The sequence below is a fragment of the Triticum urartu genome, chromosome 3 (genome assembly GCF_003073215.2).
Source record: "Triticum urartu cultivar G1812 chromosome 3, Tu2.1, whole genome shotgun sequence".
Taxonomy (NCBI): Eukaryota; Viridiplantae; Streptophyta; class Magnoliopsida; order Poales; family Poaceae; genus Triticum; species Triticum urartu.
The window spans coordinates 321,104,283-321,124,247 of NC_053024.1; positions in this window are offsets into that span (position 1 = coordinate 321,104,283).

Below are 19,965 nucleotides of genomic sequence, written 5' to 3' on the forward strand. Positions count from 1 at the left end.
CCATTAAAGCTCAGTCGGCCACAGTGCGCCTGTGGGCGAGCGTCGGTGAGCGTCGGCGAGGGGTTTTACGAATGGGGAAAGAGGTCCAGGAGGACAGCGGCGACGTGGTAAAACAGTTGGACATGCTCGTGCTCGCTGAGACGCCCAGCAGAGGAGGGGCCCGAGCAAGAAGCCATTCTGGACGCGCGCACTGCATGCCAAGTCGGTGGTCACCGCGCAGACTGGCGAGGGGAAGATGCCAAGGGTGGGAAAACGTTGTCTAGGGCGTAGTCCATCCAGGGGAGGTTGCAACCGTGGTGGTAGATCGATTAAAAGTGATCTGGTTAAATGGTGAGAACCCTCTGAAGTTTACTGTAGTAAACTTGGGTGAGCACTAGTGATCAACAGGGAGGGTTTTGGATCCAATGGGGTTGTCTGCGAGGTTGAGGTAAAGAAGGACTTTCATCCTGGCAACTTGGAGAAGAATTGGATCAAGATAAATCATAGTTGCTTTGCAACTGACCAAAATGTTCCAGAAACTTGATCAGGATGGTGCACTCAAATGGTGTGGCCACTTGAGCTCAAGTTTGGCAAGGCTTCATGATTTGATCATATAAAGATTCTATATAAGTTTCATACCAATTGGATTCACCCAAATGGTACTTGCTTCACAAACATCCTTGCTCACCAGAAACTTGCAAAAATTCTAGAGGAATAATGGCTTGATGAACCATGCCCAAAATGTGTGGAGGTAGGTTATATTGATAATAGAAGGCCTAGAAAAATTGGCAGCCATAATGGAGCAAGATAAAATATACTTGCTTCACAAACTGAAATTTTGGGCAGAATCAAAGAATTGAAGGTGAGCTCACATGGAGGCATGAAATGAGCTCTACTTTGGTAAAGGGCTATGATATGATGATATGAGGGATCATGCAAAAGGGCAACTCATTTGTGTATGCCGAGCTTGTACTTCCTTCACAACCACTTCCCTCGGACAGGAACTTTGGAAAATCATAATTAAATAATTACTAGGAAAATGAGGTTGCACTTTGGCATGTGGTAATGATATGGACAGGAAAAGGGGTCCAAGGAGTTTTAGGTCAACTGGGCAAAGTAAAATAGCAGTTGCTTCTCAATATTCCATTTAGGGTAGAATATGAAATGAATTAATTGAGCAAGAGGATAAACATGACAAATGAAATATTTTGCCATATTTGAGAAATATATGACCCAAACAATTTATGAGAATTATTTGGGAATTTTAGGAGTGATGGAAATAAAGGTTGCTTCACAACCTAGGGCAGACAGGGTTATTCCTTTAATAGAAAAAGGAATATTCCTGAGAAAAAGATTTTAAGGTTTGGTCAAGGAGTGAAGTTACATGATCTTGGCAAGGTTTTGAGAATGATGAGCCACTTGGGAAGGGAAATGAGGATGATTTCCCAGGTGACAAGGCCACAGAACCACTCCAAAAGAAAAACAAAGCAAAAACCAATAAATCAAAAAGAAAAAGAAAAGGGCCAAAATCCAGGCTGTTACATGCATACATGGAAAGGATGGGCGCAGGGCATGGCAAAGACCCTAGGGGGCAGCAGCCAACCATAGGGCGCCCTTGGCTACCTCTCCTCCCCCTCCCACCTATATATATATATATGTGGGGAGGGGATTCCTAGAACACACAACATCAATTGTTACCCGTGTGCGGCGCCCCACTCCACAGTTTACATCCTCGGTCATATCTTCGAGGTGCTTAGGCAAAACCCTGCGAGGATCACTTCACCGTCACCGTCACCACGCTGTCATGCTGACAGGACTAATCTACTACCTCGATGTCCTGCTGGATCAAGAAGGCGAGGGACGTCATCGTGTTGAACATGTGCAGAACTTGGAGGTGTCGTACATTCCGTGCTTGATCGGTTGGAGCTAGAAGAAGTTCGACTACATCAACCGCGTTGTCAAACGCTTCCGCTTTCGGTCTACGAGGGTACGTAGACACACTCTCCCCCTCTCGTTGCTATGCATCTCCTAGATAGATCTTGCGTGAGCGTAGGATTTTTTTTGAAATTGCATGCTACGTTTCCGAACAGTGGTATTAGAGCCAGGTCTATGTGTAGATGATATGCACGAGTAGAAAGCACAGAGTTATGGGTGGTGATAGTCATACTGCTTACCACCAACGTCTTATTTTGATTCGGCGGTATTGGAGGATGAAGCGGCCCAGACCAACCTTACATGTCCACGCACATGGGACCGGTTCCACCGACTGACATGCAACTAGTTTTGCATAAAGCTGGCTGGCAGGTGTCTGTTTCTCCTGCTTTAGTTGAGTCAAATTTGACTACAGCCGGTCCTTGAAGAAGGTTAAAACAGCAAACTTGAAGAAACACCATTGTGGTTTCATGCGTAGGTAAGAACGGTTCTTGCTAGAAGCCCATAGCAGCCACTTAAAACTTGCAACAACAAAGTAGAGGACATCTAACTTGTTTTTGCAGGGTATGTTGTGATGTGATATGGTCAAGACATGATGAGATATACGCTATTGTATGAGATGATCATGTTTGGTAAGATATCTGGCAACCGGCAGGAGCCGTATGGTTGTCTCTTTATTGTATGAAATGCAAATGCCATGTAATAGCTTTACTTTATCACTATGTGTTAGCGATAGTTGTAGAAGCAATAGTTGGCGAGACGACCACAACGCTACGATGGAGTTCAAGGTGTCGCGCCAGCGACGATGGAGATCATGACGATGCTTTGGACAAGGAGATCAAAAGCACAAGATGATTATGGCCATATCATGTCACATATTTTGATTGCATGTGATGGTTATCTTTTATACATCTTATTTTGCTTAGTACGGTGGTAGCATTATAAGATGATCCCTTAACTAAATTTCAATCTATAATTGTTCTCCCTGAGTATGCACCGTTGTGACAGTTCCTCGTGTTGAGACACCACATGATGATTGGGTGTGATAGACTTAATGTTCAAATACAACGGGTGCAAGGCAGTTTTGCACATGCGGAATACTCGGGTTAAACTTGACGAGCCTGGCATGTACAGACATGGCCTCGGAACACTAGAGACCAAAAGGTCGAACATGAATCATATAGTAGATATGATCAACATAGAGATGTTCACCATGGGTGACTACTCCATCTCACGTGATGATCGGACATGGTTTAGTTGATTTGGATCACGTATCACTTAGATGACTTGAGGGATGTCTATCTAAGTGGGAGTTCTTAAGTAATTTGGTTAATTGAACTTAATTTATCATGAACTTAGTCCTGATAGTATTTGCATATCTATGTTGATGATCGATAGCTCGCGTTATAGCCCCCCTATGTTTTTTGATGTGTTCCTAGAGAAAAATAAGTTGAAAGATGATAGTAGCAATGCAGACTGGGTTCGTGATCTTAGGATTATCCTCATTTCTACACAGAAGAATTATGTCCTTGATGCACCGCTAGGTGACAGACCTATTGCTGGACCAGATGCATCCATTATGAACGTTTGGCAAGCTCGATACGATGACTACTTGATATTTTAGTGCACCATGCTTTACGGCTTAGAACCGGGACTTCAAAAGCATTTTGAGCACTACGGAACATATGAGATGTTCCAAGAATTGAAATTGGTATTTCAGACACATGCCCATGTCAAGAGGTATGAGACCTCTGACAAGTATTTTGCGTACAAGATGGAGGAGAATAGCTCAACCAGTGAGCATGTTCTCAGAATGTCTGGGTACTACAATCGCTTGAATCAAGTGGAATTTAATCTTGCATATAAGATAGTTATTTGCAGAGTTCTCTAGTCTCCATCACCAAGCTACTAGAACTTTGTGATGAACTGTAATATGCAAGGGATGACGAAAACGATTCCCGAGCTCTTCGCGATGCTCAAATTGGCGAAGATAGAAATCAATGAAAAGCATCAAGTGTTGATGGTTTACAAGACCACTAGTTTCAAGTAAAAGGGTAAGGGAAAGAAAGGCAACTTAAAGAAGAATGGCAAGAAAGTTGCCACTCACATGAAGAAGTCCAAAGTTGGACCCAATCCTAAAACTGAGTGCTTCTACTACAAAGGGAATGGTCACTTGAAGAGGAACTGCCCCAAATACTTGGCGGAAAAGAAGGATGTCAAAGTGAACAAAGGTATATTGGATATACATGTTATTAATGTGTACCTTACTAGTATTCATAGTAGCCCCTGGGTATTTGATACCTGTTCAGTTGCTAAGATTAGTAACTCGAAACAGGAGTTACAGAATAAACAAAGACTAGTTAAGGGCGAGGTGACGGTGTGTGTTGGAAGTGATTGCAAGGTTGATACGATCACCATTGCACCCTCCCTCTACCTTCGAGATTAGTTTTGAACCTAAATAAATGTTATTTGGTGTTTGTGTTGAGCATGAATACGATTTGATCATGTTTGTTGCAATACGGTTATTCATTTAAGTCAAAGAATAATTATTGTTATGTTTACATGAATAAAACCTTCTATGGCCATACACCCAATGTGACCGGTTTATTGATTCTCGATCGTAGTGATACACATATTCATAATATTGATGCCAAAAGATGCAAAATTGATAATGATAGTGCAACATACGTGTACCACTACTGTTTAGGTCATATTGGTGTAAAGAGCATGAAGAAATTCCATGCAGATGGGCTTTTGGAATCACTTGATTATGATTCATTTGATACTTGCGAACCATGCCTCATGTGCAAGATGACTAAAACTCCGTTCTCCGGAACAATGGAGCGAGCTAATGACTTACTGGAAATATACCGATGTATGCGGTCCGATGAGTATTGAAGCACGCGACATGTATCGTTATTTTCATACCTTCACAGATGATTTGAGCAGATATGGGTATATCTACTTAATGAAACACAAGTCTGACACATTTGAAAAGTTCAAATGTTTTCAGAGTGAAGTGGAGAATCATCATAACAAGAAAATAAAGTTTCTATGATCTGATCGCGGAGGCAAATATTTGAGTTATGAGTTTGGCCTTTGTATTAAACAATGTGGAATAGTTTCACAACTCACGCCACCTGGAACACCAGAGCGTAATGGTCTATACGAATGTCGTAACCGTACTTTATTAGATATGGTGCATTCTATGATGTCTCTTACCGATTCACCACTATAATTTTGGGGTTATGCATTAGAGACAACTGCATTAACGTTAAATAGGGCACCATCTAAATCCATTGAGATTACACTGTATGAACTATGGTTTGGCAAGAAACCTAAACTGTCGTTTCTTAATGTTTGGGGTGCGATGCTTATGTTAGAAGGCTTCAGCCAAATATGCTCGAACCCAAATCGGAGAAGTGCGTCTTCATAGTATACCCTTAAGAAACTATTGGGTACACCTTCTACCACAAATCCGAAGGCAAGATTTTTGTTGCTAAGAATGGGTCCTTTCTAAAGAAGGAGTTTCTGTCAAAAGAAGTGAGTGGGAGGAAAGTAGAACTTCATGAGGTAATTGTACCTTCTCTCTAATTGGAAAGTAGCTCATCACAGAAAAGTGTTCCTGTGATGCCTACACCAAATAGAGAGCAAGCTAATGATGATGATCATGAAACTTCAGATCAAGTTACTACCAAACCTCGTAGGTCAACCAGAGCATGTTCCGCACTAGGGTGGTATGGTAACCCTGTTCTGGAAGTCATGTTACTAGACCATGACAAACCTATGAACTACGAAGAAGCTATGATGAGCCCAGATTCCGACAAATGGCTTGAGACCATGAAATCTGAGATATGATCCATGTATGAAAACAAAGCGTGGACTTTGGTGGACTTGCCCAATGATCGGCAAGCCATTGAGAATAAATGGATCTTCAAGAGGAAGATGGACACTGATGGTAGTGTTACTATCTACAACGCTCGACTTGTCGCAAAAGGTTTTCGACAAGTTCAAGGTGTTGACTACAATGAGATTTTCTCACTTGTAGCAATGCTTAAGCCTGTCTGAATCATGTTAGAAATTGCCGCATTTTATGAAATCTGGCAAATGGATGTCAAAACAACATTCCTTAATGGATTTCTTAAAGAAGAGTTGTATATGATGCAACTAGAAGGTTTTTTGTCAATCCTAAAGGTGCTAACAAAGTGTGCATGCTCTAGCGATCCATCTATGGACTGGTGCAAGCATCTCACAGTTGGAATATACGCTTTGATGAGGTGATCAAAGCATATGGTTTTATACAAACTGTATTTATAGGAAAGTGAGTGGGAGCTCTGTAGCATTTCTAATATTATATGTGGAAGATATATTGCTAATTGGAAATGATGTAGAATTTCTGGATAGCATAAAAGGATACTAGAATAAGAATTTTTCAATGAAAGACCTTAGTGAAGCTACTTAAATATTGGGCATCAATATCTATAGGGATAGATCGAGACGCTTAATAGGACTTTCACAAAATCACATACCTTGGCAATTTTTTTGAAGAAGTTCGAAATAGATCATTCAAAAAAAGGGTTCTTGTCTATGTTGCAATGTATGAAGTTGAGTAAGACTCAAGACCCGACCACGACAGAAGATAGAGAGAGAATGAAAATCATTCCCTATGCCTCAGCCATAGGTTCTATAAAGTATGCCATGATGTGTACCAGACCTATTGTACCTTGCCATGAGTTTGGCAATGGGGTACAATAGTAATCCAAGAGTAGATCACTACACAGCGGTCAAAATTATCCTTAGTTACCTTAAAGAGGACTAAGGAAATGTTTCTCGGTTGTGGAGGTGATAAAGAGTTCATCGTAAAGAGCTACGTCGATGCAAGCTTTAACACTGATCTAGATGACTCTAAGTGTCAATCTAGATACGTATTGAATTAGGAGCAATTACCTAGAGTAGCTCCATGTAGAGCATTGTAGACATATAAATTTGCAAAAAACATACGTATCCCAATGTGGCAGACCCATTGACTAAACTTCTCTCACAAGCAAAACATGATCACACCTTAGTATTCATTGGGTGTTAATTACATAGCGATGTGAACTAGATTATTGACTCTAGTAAAGCCTTTGGGTATTGGTCACATAGCAATGTGAACTATGGGTGTTAATCACATAAAGATGTGAGCTATTGGTGTTAAATCACATGACGATGTGAACTAGATTATTGACTCTAGTGCAAATGGGAGACTGAAGGAAATATGCCCTAGAGGAAATAATAAAGATGTTATTTTATATTTCCTTATTCATGATAAATGTTTATTATTCATGCTACAATTGTATTAACCGGAAACTTGATACATGTGTGGATACATAGACAAAACACAGTGTCCCTAGTAAGCCCCTACTTGATTAGCTCGTCAATCAAAGATGGTTAAGTTTCCTAAACATAGGCATGTGTTGTTATTTCATGAACGAGATCACATCATTGAACAAGACCCATCCGTTATCTTAGCATTTTGATCGTTCAATTTATTGCTATTGCTTTCTTCATGTCAAATACATATTCCTTTGACTATGACGTTATACTACTCCCGGATACCAGAGGAATACCTTCTGTGCTATCAAACATCACAATGTAACTGGGTGATAATAAAGATGCTCTACAGGTATCTCTGAAGGTGTTTGTTGGGTTGGCATAGATCGAGATTAGGATTTGTCACTTCGAGTATCGAAGAGGTGTCTCAAGGCCCTCTCGGTAATGCACATCATAAGAAGCCTTGCAAGCAAAGTGACTAATGAGTTAGTTGCTAGATGATGAATTGCGGAACGAGTAAAGAGACTTACCGGTAACAAGATTGAACTAGGTATGAAGATACCGAGGATCGAATCTCAGGCAAGTAACAAACTGATGGACAAATGGAATAACGTATGTTGTCTTAACGTTTGACCGATAAAGATCTTCATAGAATATGTAGGAGCCAATATGAGCATCCAGTGTCCACTATTGGTTATTGGCCGGAGAGGTTTCTCGGCCATTTCTTCATAGTTCTCGAACCCGTAGGGTCCGCACGCTTAACGTTCGATGACAATTTTGTATTATATGAGTTATGTGATTTGGTAACTGAATGTCGTTCGGTGTCCTAGATGAGATTGCGAACATGACGAGGAGTGTTCTGGAGGATATCGGGTACTTATCGGGTCAGCAGAATGTGTTTCGGATACCCCCGGCAATCCTATGGGCCATATGGGCCTTGTGAAGGTACACACCATCCCACAAGGGGCTGGTGCGCCCTATAAGGCTACAGGAGGAGGAGAAGGAAAGGGGGAGGGGAAAGGAAAGTGTGGATTAGGATTCCCACTTCCTTCCCTCACGCCCCTCTTTCCTTCCCCATCATGCATACGTCGAAAAGGAGGGGCGCAGGGCAACGCAGGGCCCCTAGGGGGCAGAGGCCAACCCTAGGGCGCCCCTGGCTGCCTCTCATCCCCTCCCACCTCTATATATGTGGGGAGGGGGCACCTATAACACACAACATCAATTGTTAGCCGTGTGCGGCGCCCCCTCCACAATTTACATCCTCGGTATCTTCATGGTGGTTAGGCGAAGCCCTGCGAGGATCACTTCATCATGACCGTCACCACGCCGTCGTGTCTGACAGAACTCATCTACTACCTCGACGTTGTGCTACATCAAGAACACGAAGAACGTCATCGTGCTGAACGTGTGTAGAACTCGGAGGTGTCGTATGTTCAGTGCTTCTGCTTTCGGTCTACGAGGGTACGTAGACACACTCTCCCTCTCTTGTTGCTATGCATCTCCTTGATAGATCTTGCGTGAGGGTAGGAAATTTTATGAAATTGCATGCTACGTTTCCCAACAGTATTAACCGAAGAGGGATCGGGCACGTCTAGTACTGGCAAGAAGGCTAAGGCCAAACCCCAGCAAGGAAGTTGCCGCGTGCACTGACTTCTGGGAGGCTGCGGCTGCTGAGAAGGCTGGGAAAGGTGATTGGCTGTATTGCAAGATTCATCGGACCAAGGGCTACGATCTCCAAGAATGTCATCAGATTGAGCAGTTTGTCAAGAAGCAGATGACTGAATATGAGAAGTGTGACAAGGAAAGAGGTCAGAATCGCGCTGGTGAAGCAAATCGCCCCAACAAGGCTCTTCAGAACCAAGAGAAGGAAGGTTGCGATGATGAGAGTGATGGAGGGGATGAAGAGGAAACCAGCGAGCAGGAATTCCAGAAAGTCATTGACGCCTTGTGTATTGACGTAGGTGTGATAACCCACAAGTATAGGGGATCGCAACAGTTTTCCATAAGTAAGAGTGTCGAACCCAACGAGGAGATAAAGGCAGAACAAATATTCCCTCAAGTTCAATATGTGACGCCCCGAGACCGTTGCGCCGGGTGTCTTTTAATTATTTGCTGTTGTTGCCTTGTCTTTTGCTTGCGTGTTGCATCTTGAAATGTCATCATGTGCATTGCATCATCATGTTTTCAAAATTTGCATCCGTCCCGGTCTCCTCGTTCCATCCGTTGACCGTTCTGAGCCCAGACACACTTGCACGCGCCCGCGGCACCTCCGAAATATTATTTTATAAGTGGCTGGAAAATGTTCTTGGAATGAGTTGAAAGTTGGCGTGCGGTCTTATTATAGTGTAGATAGACCGCCTGTCAAGTTTCATCACATCCGGAGTCCGTTTGACACCCCAACGGTTAACTATAGCGGCAGTATAGCCGGTCTATCGTCGGACGTTTTCGGTATCCGGAAATAGCCGTCGGGCTGCATTCCTCCTCGTTCCTCGCAGACCACCCCCTCTCTACATAGCCCACTATCCCCACCGGCAGTCCACCTACCCCTCTTCGCGTCCGGAGCCGCCTGATGTGATCGCATGGTCCGAAAACCCCACTTTGCTCAGTACACAAACCCCCTCGCGTGCGTGTCCGAAACTCACCCGAAACCGACCGGGCACTCGTCACCGTTGGATTCGGATCATTCCCAAACATGTGCAAAACATCTCCGTTTTCTTATTTGGTCCGACCTAGTCTATTCTTTCTCGACCACCCGATCTCGATTGGGTGATCCAAATTCCACTCTTTTCCTCTATTTATATACCTAATCTAGTCTAACCCTAAAACCTAGGGGCCTTGTGCCATCAATCCCATCCCCGCTGCCACTCTCTCGGGATCCACCCCGCCACCCACCTGTTCTCGTCCTCGTTTTCAGCCACCAGCCAACCAGATCTGATCCAGGCCATCCTTCCACCCCGACCATCGGATTGAAGAACCAATGACCAAGCGAGCCTCCCGCAGCTCCCTGTCTCCCCCTCTCTCCTCGATCCAAATTGAGAGGAGCTAGACCCCAAGCCGCCACCCGAGCACCTCCTCCTCGCCGATGCTTCCCCGCCAGCAGCAGCAGCCACCAGGCCGGACTCCCCATCGCGTCCATATCCTTCTTCCTTCCCTTCTTCTGGAATTCATATCTCTCACCCCACTCCCTCTCTCTGTTGTGTTCAGGGAACCAACCACTGCCGCCTTGGGCCTCATCGCTGCCGCCTGGATCTCCATGCCTGCGCTACGCCAGGCCACCTCGTCACCGGGAATGGATTGCCCAAGCTGCAGTCGTCGTCCCGTACCCAAGCTCCTCCGCCCCCCTGCAGACTCATCTCCGGCCGTGCCGGTGACCAGTGCTTGCTCACCGGAGCACACCGAACCAGCAGCTGCTCCATGTCGTCCCCCCTATCTTCCTCGACCTCCACGGCCTCCTCCCCATCCCGTTTTTCTGCATCACTACTGTCACGCCAAGGCCGCCGTCCCTCTGTTCGTCTCGAGCTCAAGCCCCGCCTCTGCTGCCCTTGCTTCATCTGAACCGTGCCCCGCCGTTGCCGTGACCTACAGCTCCAGAAGGCCCAACCTTGGTTTTACCATTTGCCTCACCACCACCTACCCTTCCCTTGGGTCGGCCAACCCGAGGGTCATCTTTATTTTAACTCCCCCGGGCCAGTACTTCTCTAAGTGTTGGTACGAACTAGAGTCCTTTGTAGCGCCAGCTCAGGGAAACTTGAGGGCTGGTCTTAGTTGTACGGAGTGCTCATCCGGTGTTGCCCTAAGAACGAGATATGTGCAGCTCCTATCGGGATGTCAGCGCATCGGGCGGTCTTGCTGGTGTTGTATTAGCATTGTCGAAATGTCTTGTAACCGGGATTCCGAGACTGATCGGGTCTTCCCGGGAGAAGGAATATCCTTCGTTGACCGTGAGAGCTTGTGATGGGCTAAGTTGGGACACCCCTGCAGGGTTTTGAACATTCGAAAGCCGTGCCCATGGTTATGTGGAAGACGGGAATTTGTTAATATCCGGTTGTAGAGAACTTGTCACTTATCTTAATTAAGATACATCAACCGCGTGTGCAGCCATGATGATCTCTTTTCGGCGGAGTCCGGGAAGTGAACACGGTTCTTGTGTTATGCGCAAACGTAAGTAGATTCAGGATCACTTCTTGATCATTTCTAGTTCACGACCATTGCATTGCTTCTCTTCTCGCTCTTATTTGCGTATGTTAGCCACCATATATGCTTAGTGCGTTTTGCAGCTCCACCTCACTACCCTTTCCTACCCATAAGCTTAAATAGTCTTGATCTCGCGGGTGTGAGATTGCTGAGTCCTCGTGGCTCATAGATACTTCCAAACAGTTGCAGGTGCCAATGATACCAGTGCAGATGATGCAACCGAGCTCAAGTGGGAGCTCGATGAAGATCTTGTTCGATGGTTTATGTCTTTTCCAGTTGATCAGTAGTGGAGCCCAGTTGGGACGATCGGGTATTTAGCATTTGGAGTTGTCTTCTTTTATTTTGGTCCGTAGTCGGACCTTGATTGTAATCTGGATGTTGTATGTTTAACTTGTATTTGTGTGAAGTGGCAATTGTAAGCCAACTCTTTATCCCTTTGTTATTCAGTACATGGGATTGTGTGAAGATTACCCCTCTTGCGACAAACCTACCATGCGGCTATGCCTCTAAGTCGTGCCCCGACACGTGGGAGATATAGCTGCATTGTGGGTGTTAAAAGTTGGTAATCACAGCCTTCCCCGACTTAGGAGCCCCCTGCTTGATCGAATCGCTGACGTTGTTGAGTCTAGAACAAAATGTTTTGAGTATTAGGATTATATATATCGGAGAGTAGGATTCTTTTTAGTCCTTAGTCCCTTCGTCAGTCTGGTGAGGCCTCCTGACGTAGAAATTTTGACTCTCCTCTCCTCAAATTTCACGAATTTTTTTTAGGATCACACGGGTATCCTGGAATCATTGTGATGGTTTTGTGATGAGAACATTGTTCTTGGTGCCTCCTGACATTTAGGGGTTGTGGCAGTGTCCCGGGGAGTTGAGCTCCGAGGTGTTGTCGTCACAATTTTATCGTTGCAGTTCTGGAATACCTGAGTTCGCCGACATAAAAAATCTCTTTTATGCAGTTGTTGGTGAGATAACCTCGATGCCACCCAGTACTGGGGCGGGAGTTTGGGAGTATTGCCATAACTCGTATAACGGATGCTTTTCGAAAGTTGAGGTACATGATTTCCGAAGGTTTCTTCGTTATGTGTTGAAGGATGGATACAGCTGGATGTAGGATTTGCTAGTTTTGGGTCAGATATTATGCTTCCCCTGTATCCCCAACATCTGATTGCATAACTAGAAAGTTTCAGGAGTTTATAAGTGGGAATTCAAGTATATCGTAGGATATCTTTCCAACAGACACATGATACAATATGGGATCTATCATATGTTTGTTTCCGGCTTATTCTGCAAGCCAATCCATTGTTCTGTTTACAGTTGTGGTATTCGAGTTGCTTCAAAGTCAAGTGTTGATTCCATACCTTTTGTTAATGTTGTTCTCATATTTCTATGTGAATACCAATCCTTCATGATAATCGAGATTGTAATGTCAATCCTTTTCAACCAGCGTGTTTCTATTCAAGTGGATCCGATCTTTATCAACATCCGCAAGACCAACTCAAAGTCTTCTCAACATTATTTGTTTCATCCGTCCCAAGTTGCCTTTGTTTTTACCGCCCTCCCACCCTTTTCCATCAAGGACTCAGATTTCTAAATCAAGTATCCAACTTATGGATGTGAAGTCTCTCTATTCTTTTCAATCAATGTTCTTATCCGGTGATTCTCACGAAGATACTAACGGAGCTTCAAGTTTATCATTCTTCGTTCTTTTTCTTCCCCGATGGATTCAATCGAAGATTTCGGTGTTAATCATCTCTTTCCTTATTTCAAATGTTTTCCCATGTCGGTGCACCTCTTAATCATTCTCCTCTCGCGATTCATTTGTACCAGAGTGCTGAAGATATCTCGAAGATTCATGTTTCCACTCTGCTTTCGTTCAACCTATTTTGAGGATGTTATCTCATTCAAACCATTTAATTCAACCGACGCATTCTCTCTTTTAAATCGTTCAATGGTGTATCTTTTGAGTGGGCCCTAACCCACATGTCTTTTCCCAGTATCTTACTCGACTCTTCCATTTTGCCGGTGTAACTCTCAATGTCTTTTCGAAGTTTGACGTAAGAATGATTTGTCATCAGTCAAATGTCTTTCTCCAAGATCCTTCCAATTCTTTTCATCATCGGTTCAACCTTTCTAATATTCATTTCGGAGTATCTTAACAATCCATGGTGGTGTCTCTCGTCGTCATTCTCGAATTTTGAAGACCTAAGAAGATTTTCTCTCCAATCATATTTGTTTTCTTGAAGTTTCATGGTTCTAGCTTTATGCCATCCTCTCATAATTGTTTTCGATTGTGAGAATTTCTTTTCACCCATCCGGAACATGTCATGAGTTGTTTCCCTTTCTTTGCTCCGAAGGCCATCTTTTCAAATATTATTCATTCCAGAATTCAGCTATCGTTTGTTTTCAATTCTTACGGTGGTTCATTCAAGACTCCTCTTCCTATGTTCTCATATCAATGCATTTGTGCTTTCCAAATCCTGCCGGTGGTTCGCTGAAGACCTTCTCAAATTTAAGCTATATCTATCCTTAATCCTTTCCAACGAGAATAAGTAGTATGTCAAATCCATTGCTTGTCATCAATCTAAATTGATGAAGGATAAGCATAATGAAATTCTTATTCTTGTTTCATCGAGTAAATTTAATTCCTTATTCCGGAGGTTCATCAATTGTTTCATCTTCTCTTTTTCCCGGAGTTCCAAGCTCTCATCATCATGAAGATCCATCTAATCATTGCAAGGCTTCAACCTTATTCTCTTCATCCTTCATTCCGTTTGATCATGCTTTTATTACCGGAGTTCTTCATGGAGGCTCTACATGATGACTCATCAAGGATTTAATTCATTCTCGAAGTGTTGATCGAGATTCTTTTCAAAGGAGCTCAAGTATCCTTCATCTTGCATTCCGAAGTGAAATTCTTTCTATCTTATCTTTTTCAGGTGGTGTTATGTCTTTCTTGACAATTTCCCTTCATGTATCATGATTCAACATTTGTCACGAATGAGATACTTAAACCCATAAATTTCTTCGAGCATGAGCTCTTCTCGATCCATCAATCACTTTTTTGCAGTTATCTTGGGTTATATTTCACCTAAAGCTTTCCCTAAGGATTTTGCTATTATTGGTGCTTATAAATGACCTAAGTTCTTCATTTATCCTCCCGGTGAAATAAGTTTCTCGTCTCCTTGTTGATGTCAATCCAATCTATTGATTTCCGTTAGTGGCAGAATTTCACCTCATAATTTTGAGAAGCTTTCCATAATCCCACTACAAGCTTATTTGTTTTGTGGTTGGTTTTCCAACAACTCTGTTATAACCTTCTTGGAAGGGTGCTTTCCAAGCTCATTTGTGGCAGAAGTTGTCATTTTCTTCTCAATTCTTTCCTTTCCAAGATCCAACTTCTATTATTTCGTTCCGGAGGAGGCATTGTGATGTTGCTCTCTTCACCCATCATCCCATTTTTGTGAAGATCATGATCTTTCTTTTGCTTATCCATTCAACCAGAGTGTCGTGTCCTTCATTCAAGTATCCTCTCATCTTGTCAAGTTCATGTTCAATTCCTTCCATTTACAGTCGGAGTGCTGCCCAAATTATATCAGTCTTATTCCTTCTCTATCTTGTTTCAACCGGAGTGTTGTCGTAATTAATGGTTATTGTTCCTTGTACATCTCATTTCTACCAGAGTGCTTGCATGTACTTCTTGTCCATTACAACCCTTTTCTTATGTCTTTCAACCTACAAGGTTCTAGTAATGTTCTTTATTCCTCTTTTCTAACAGAGTGTTTTCAACTTTGTTCATCTTCGTTGTATTATTTCTTTCAATTTGTTCAACCTCGTAAGTTTCTTTGGTTTCACTCGTTTTTCCAAGAAGCAACTTAGTTTTACCTCTCCTCTTCCTTTTTCGTTTCTCTCCAGTCCCATCCTAGATCTCGGGACGAGATCCTCTCGTAGTGGTGGAGTGTTGTGACGCCCCGAGACCATTGCGCCAGGTGTCTTTCAGTTATTCGCTGTTGTTGCCTTGTCTTTTTCTTGCGTGTTGCATCTTTACATGTCATCATGTCCATTGCATCGTCATGTTTTCAAAAATTTCATCCGTCTCGATCTCCTCATTCCGTCCGCTGTTTGTTCTGAGCACAGACACACTTGCATGCACCCGCGGCACCTCCAAAATATTATTTTATAAGTGGCTAAAAAATGTTCTCAGAATGGGTTGAAAGTTGGTGTGCTGTCTTATTATAGTGTAGATAGACCGCCTGTCAAGTTTCATCGCATTCGGAGTCCATTTGACGCCCCAACGATTAACTATAGCGACAGTATAGCCGGTCTATCATCAGACGTTTTCGGTATCCGGAAAACAGCCCTCGGGCTGCATTCGTCCTCGTTCCTTGCAGACCACCCCCTCTCTACACAGCCCAGTATCCCCACCGGCAGTCCACCTACCCCTTTTCGTGCCCGGAGCCGTCCGATGTTATCGCACGGTATGAAAGCCCCTCTTTGCTCAGTACACAAACCCCCTCGCGTGCATGTCCGAAACTCACCCGAACCCAACCGGGCACTCCTCACCGTTGGATTCGGATCATCCCCAAACATCTGCAAAACATCTCCGTTTTCTTATTTGGTCTCCCCTAGTCTATTCTTTCTCGACCGTCCGAACTCGATCAGGTGATCCAAATTCCCCTCTTTTCCTCTATTTATATACCTAATCTAGTCTAACCCTAAAACCTAGGGGCCTTGTATCATCACTCCCATCCCCGCCGCCACTCTCTCAGGATCCACCTCGGCACCCACCTGTTCTCGTCCTTGTTTTCTGCCACCAGCCAACCAGATCTGATCCAGGCCACCCTTCCATCCTGACCATCGGATCGAAGATCCAACGAGCGAGCGAGCCTCCCGCAGCTCCCTACCTCCCACTCTCTCCTCGATCCAGATCGAGAGGAGCTCGACCCCAACCCGCCGCCCGAGCACCTCCTCCTCGCCGGTGCTTCCCCGCCAGCAGCAGCAGCCACCAGGCCGGACTCCCCATCACGTCCCTATCCTTCTTCCTTCGCTTCTTCTAGAATTCATCTCTCTCACCCGACTCCCTCTCTCTGTTGCGTTCAGGGAACCAACCCCTGCCGCCTTGGGCCTCATCGCCGCCGCCCAGATCTCCACGCCTGCGTTGTGCCAAGCCACCTCGTCACCGGGAATGGATTCCCCAAGCCGCAGTCATTGTCCCGTGCCCAAGCTCCTCCGCCCCCCTGCAGTCTCATCTCCTGCAATGCTGGCGACCAGTGGCCGCTCGCCGGAGCACACCAAACTAGCAGCTGCTCCAGGTCGTCGCCCTGTCTTCCTCGACCTCCACGGCCTCCTCCCCGTCTCGTTCGTCTGCACCGCTGCCGTCATGCCAAGGCCGGCGTCCCTTTGTTTGTCTCGAGCTCAAGCCCCGCCTCCGCTGCCCTTGCTTCGTCTGAACCGTGCCCCGCCATTGCCATGACCTACAGCTCCAGCTCGCGCCGGCCAGGTTCGAAGGTTCGCCGCCCCTCGCCGTCCCCGCTGTCCCCATCTTCGGGCGCCCCTGCAAGTTCTGTTGCCGCCTGCTTCCTCTTGTGCGAGAACAAGACAAACGAGCACGTCCTCCTGCTCGATTCGCCGTGCCCGTTGATCGCCGTCCTCCACGTGGCCCACCAGTCAAGCCGCGCCAAGGCCCAGCGCCATCCTCCCTCCACTCCGCGTCTAGCCCAGCTCCACCATCGGACCAAGGCCCTCTGGTGAGCCCCATCCCATCCACTGTTTAACCCTGAGCACTATTGGGCCAATCAGTTTCAGCCCAGTGTAGTATTTTTTTCAGATCTGCGATTTTGCCTATTAATCCTGAGACAACAGTTTTACACAAAACCCCTTCATGTTCATGCATTTAATAACTCTCAAACCGTGCATCCAAATTAAACAAACCTTATATGAAAGTTTCTTAGAATTTTGTGTAGTTTCATAATATGTCATTTTCAATCATGTTTAAAATGTCTAAAATGATGTTTGGTTAAATTTGCTCCTATGCCATGCTAAAATGCTTTATTTCATAACTTAATAACCGTAGCTCCAAATTTAATAAACTTTATATGTTAATGGGGTACAAAAATGCCTAGTTTAACGTGGTGGCATTACTTTGCACGTTTAATAACTCTAAAATATGGTTTAGGGAAGAACGGTACCAAATCTTAAATATGCACATGAGGATTTTCCGGACTTGTTGTTTGTTGTTCCGACCTCATTTAAACTTCCCTAGTTAAGTAGTTTTATTATGCTTCACCTCTTGCCATGTTTAACATAATTTAATATTGTTTGGTACATAAACGAGAGAGAACTAAATAAGTCACGTGGTGTTTCGTAAATATGCAACGGAGTTGCATATTGAGCTCCACTTAATTTGTAGGATTGTTTGTGCATTTTGCCATGCCATGCCTCTTTAAACCGTATATGCATCATACTTGGTTGTGCATCATGCCATGATTATGTGATGGTTGTTTACCATGATCGTTTGCTTCTTCCCGGTGTTGTTTCTTCAGGTTGGTTCCGATAACGTCGCGTCTGTGAGGATTCGTTCGACTTCGTCCGTTTGTCTTCTTCATGGGCCCGTTCTTCTTCCTTGCGGGAACTCGGGCAAGATGACCATACCCTCGAAATCACTTCTATCTTTGCTTGCTAGTTGTTCGCTCTATTGCTATGTCGCGCTACCTACCACTTGCTATATCATGCCTCCCATATTGCCATGTCAAGCCTCTAACCCACCTTTCCTAGCAAACCGTCGTTTGGCTATGTTACCGCTTTGCTCAGCCCCTCTTATACCTTTGCTAGTTGTAGGTGAAGTTTAAGTTTGTTCCATGTTGGAACATGGTTATTGTTGTGATATCACAATATCTCTTATTTAATTAATGCATATATATACTTGGTAAAGGGTGGAAGGCTCGGCCTTATGCCTCGTGTTTTGTTCCACTCTTGCCACCCTAGTTTCCGTCATATCAGTGTTATGTTCCTTGATTTTGCGTTCCTTACATGGTTGGGTGTTATGGGGACCCCTTGATAGTTCACTTTGAATAAAACTCCTCCAGCAAGGCCCAACCTTGGTTTTACCATTTGCCTCACCACCACCTACCCTTCCCTCGGGTCGGCCAAACCGAGGGTCATCTTTATTTTAAATCCCCTGGGCCAGTGCTTCTCTAAGTGTTGGTCCGAACTAGAGTCCTTTGCAGCGCCACCTCAGGGAAACTTGAGGGCTGGTTTTAGTTGTAGGAGTGCTCATCCGGTGTTGCCCTGAGAACGAGATACGTGCAGCTCCTATCGGGATGTCGGCACATCGGGCGGTCTTGCTGGTCTTGTTTTAGCATTGTCGAATTGTCTTGTATCCGGGGTTCCGAGACTGATCGGGTCTTCCCAGGAGAAGGAATATCCTTCGTTGACCGTGAGAGCTTGTGATGGGCTAAGTTGGGACACCTCTGTAGGGTTTTAAACTTTCGAAAGCCGTGCCCGCGGTTATGTGGCCGACGGGAATTTTTTAATATCCGGTTGTAGAGAACTTGTCACTTAACTTAATTAAAATACATCAACCGCGTGTGTAGCCGTGATGGTCTCTTTTCGGCAGAGTCTGGGAAGTGAACACGGTTCTTGTGTTATGCGTGAACGTAAGTAGATTCAGTATCACTTATTGATCATTTCTAGTTCACGACCATTGCATTGCTTCTCTTCTCGCTCTTATTTGCGTATGTTAGCCACCATATATGCTTGGTGCTTGCTGCAGCTCCACCTCACTACCCTTTCCTACCCATAAGCTTAAATAGTGTTGATCTCGCGGGTGTGAGATTGCTGAGTCCTCATGGCTCACAGATACTTCCAAACAATTGCAGGTGCCGATGATACCAGTGCAGATGACGCAACCGAGCTCAAGTGGGAGCTTGATGAAGATCGTGTTCGATGTTTTATGTCTTTTCCGGTTGATCAGTAGTGGAGCCTAGTTGGGACGATTGGGGATCTAGCATTTGGGGTTGTCTTCTTTTATTTTGGTTCCGTAGTCGGACCTTGAGTGTAATCTGGATGTTGTATGTTTAACTTGTATTTGTGTGAAGTGGTGATTGTAAGCCAACTCTTTATCCCTTTCTTATTCAGTACATGGGATTGTGTGAAGATTACCCCTCTTGCGACAAACCTACCATATGGCTATGCCTCTAAGTCGTGTCCCGACACATGGGAGATATAGCCGCATTGTGGATGCTACACTATCGACCACCGACACAACTCTACGCACGCTTAACGTTCGCTTTACGGAGAACAAATATGAAACTAGAAGTACTTTGTAGGTATTGTTGGATAGGTTTGCAAGATAATAAAGAGCATGTAAATAAAAAGTAGGGGCTATTTAGATAAATACACAACTAAGTTAGTTTTAGTAAAGAGCTTTTTGTTATGAGAAAGTTATTTGTCCCTAGGCAATCGATAACTAGACCGGTAATCATTATTGCAATTTACTTTGAGGGAGAGGCACAAGCTAACATACTTTCTCTACTTGGATCATATGCC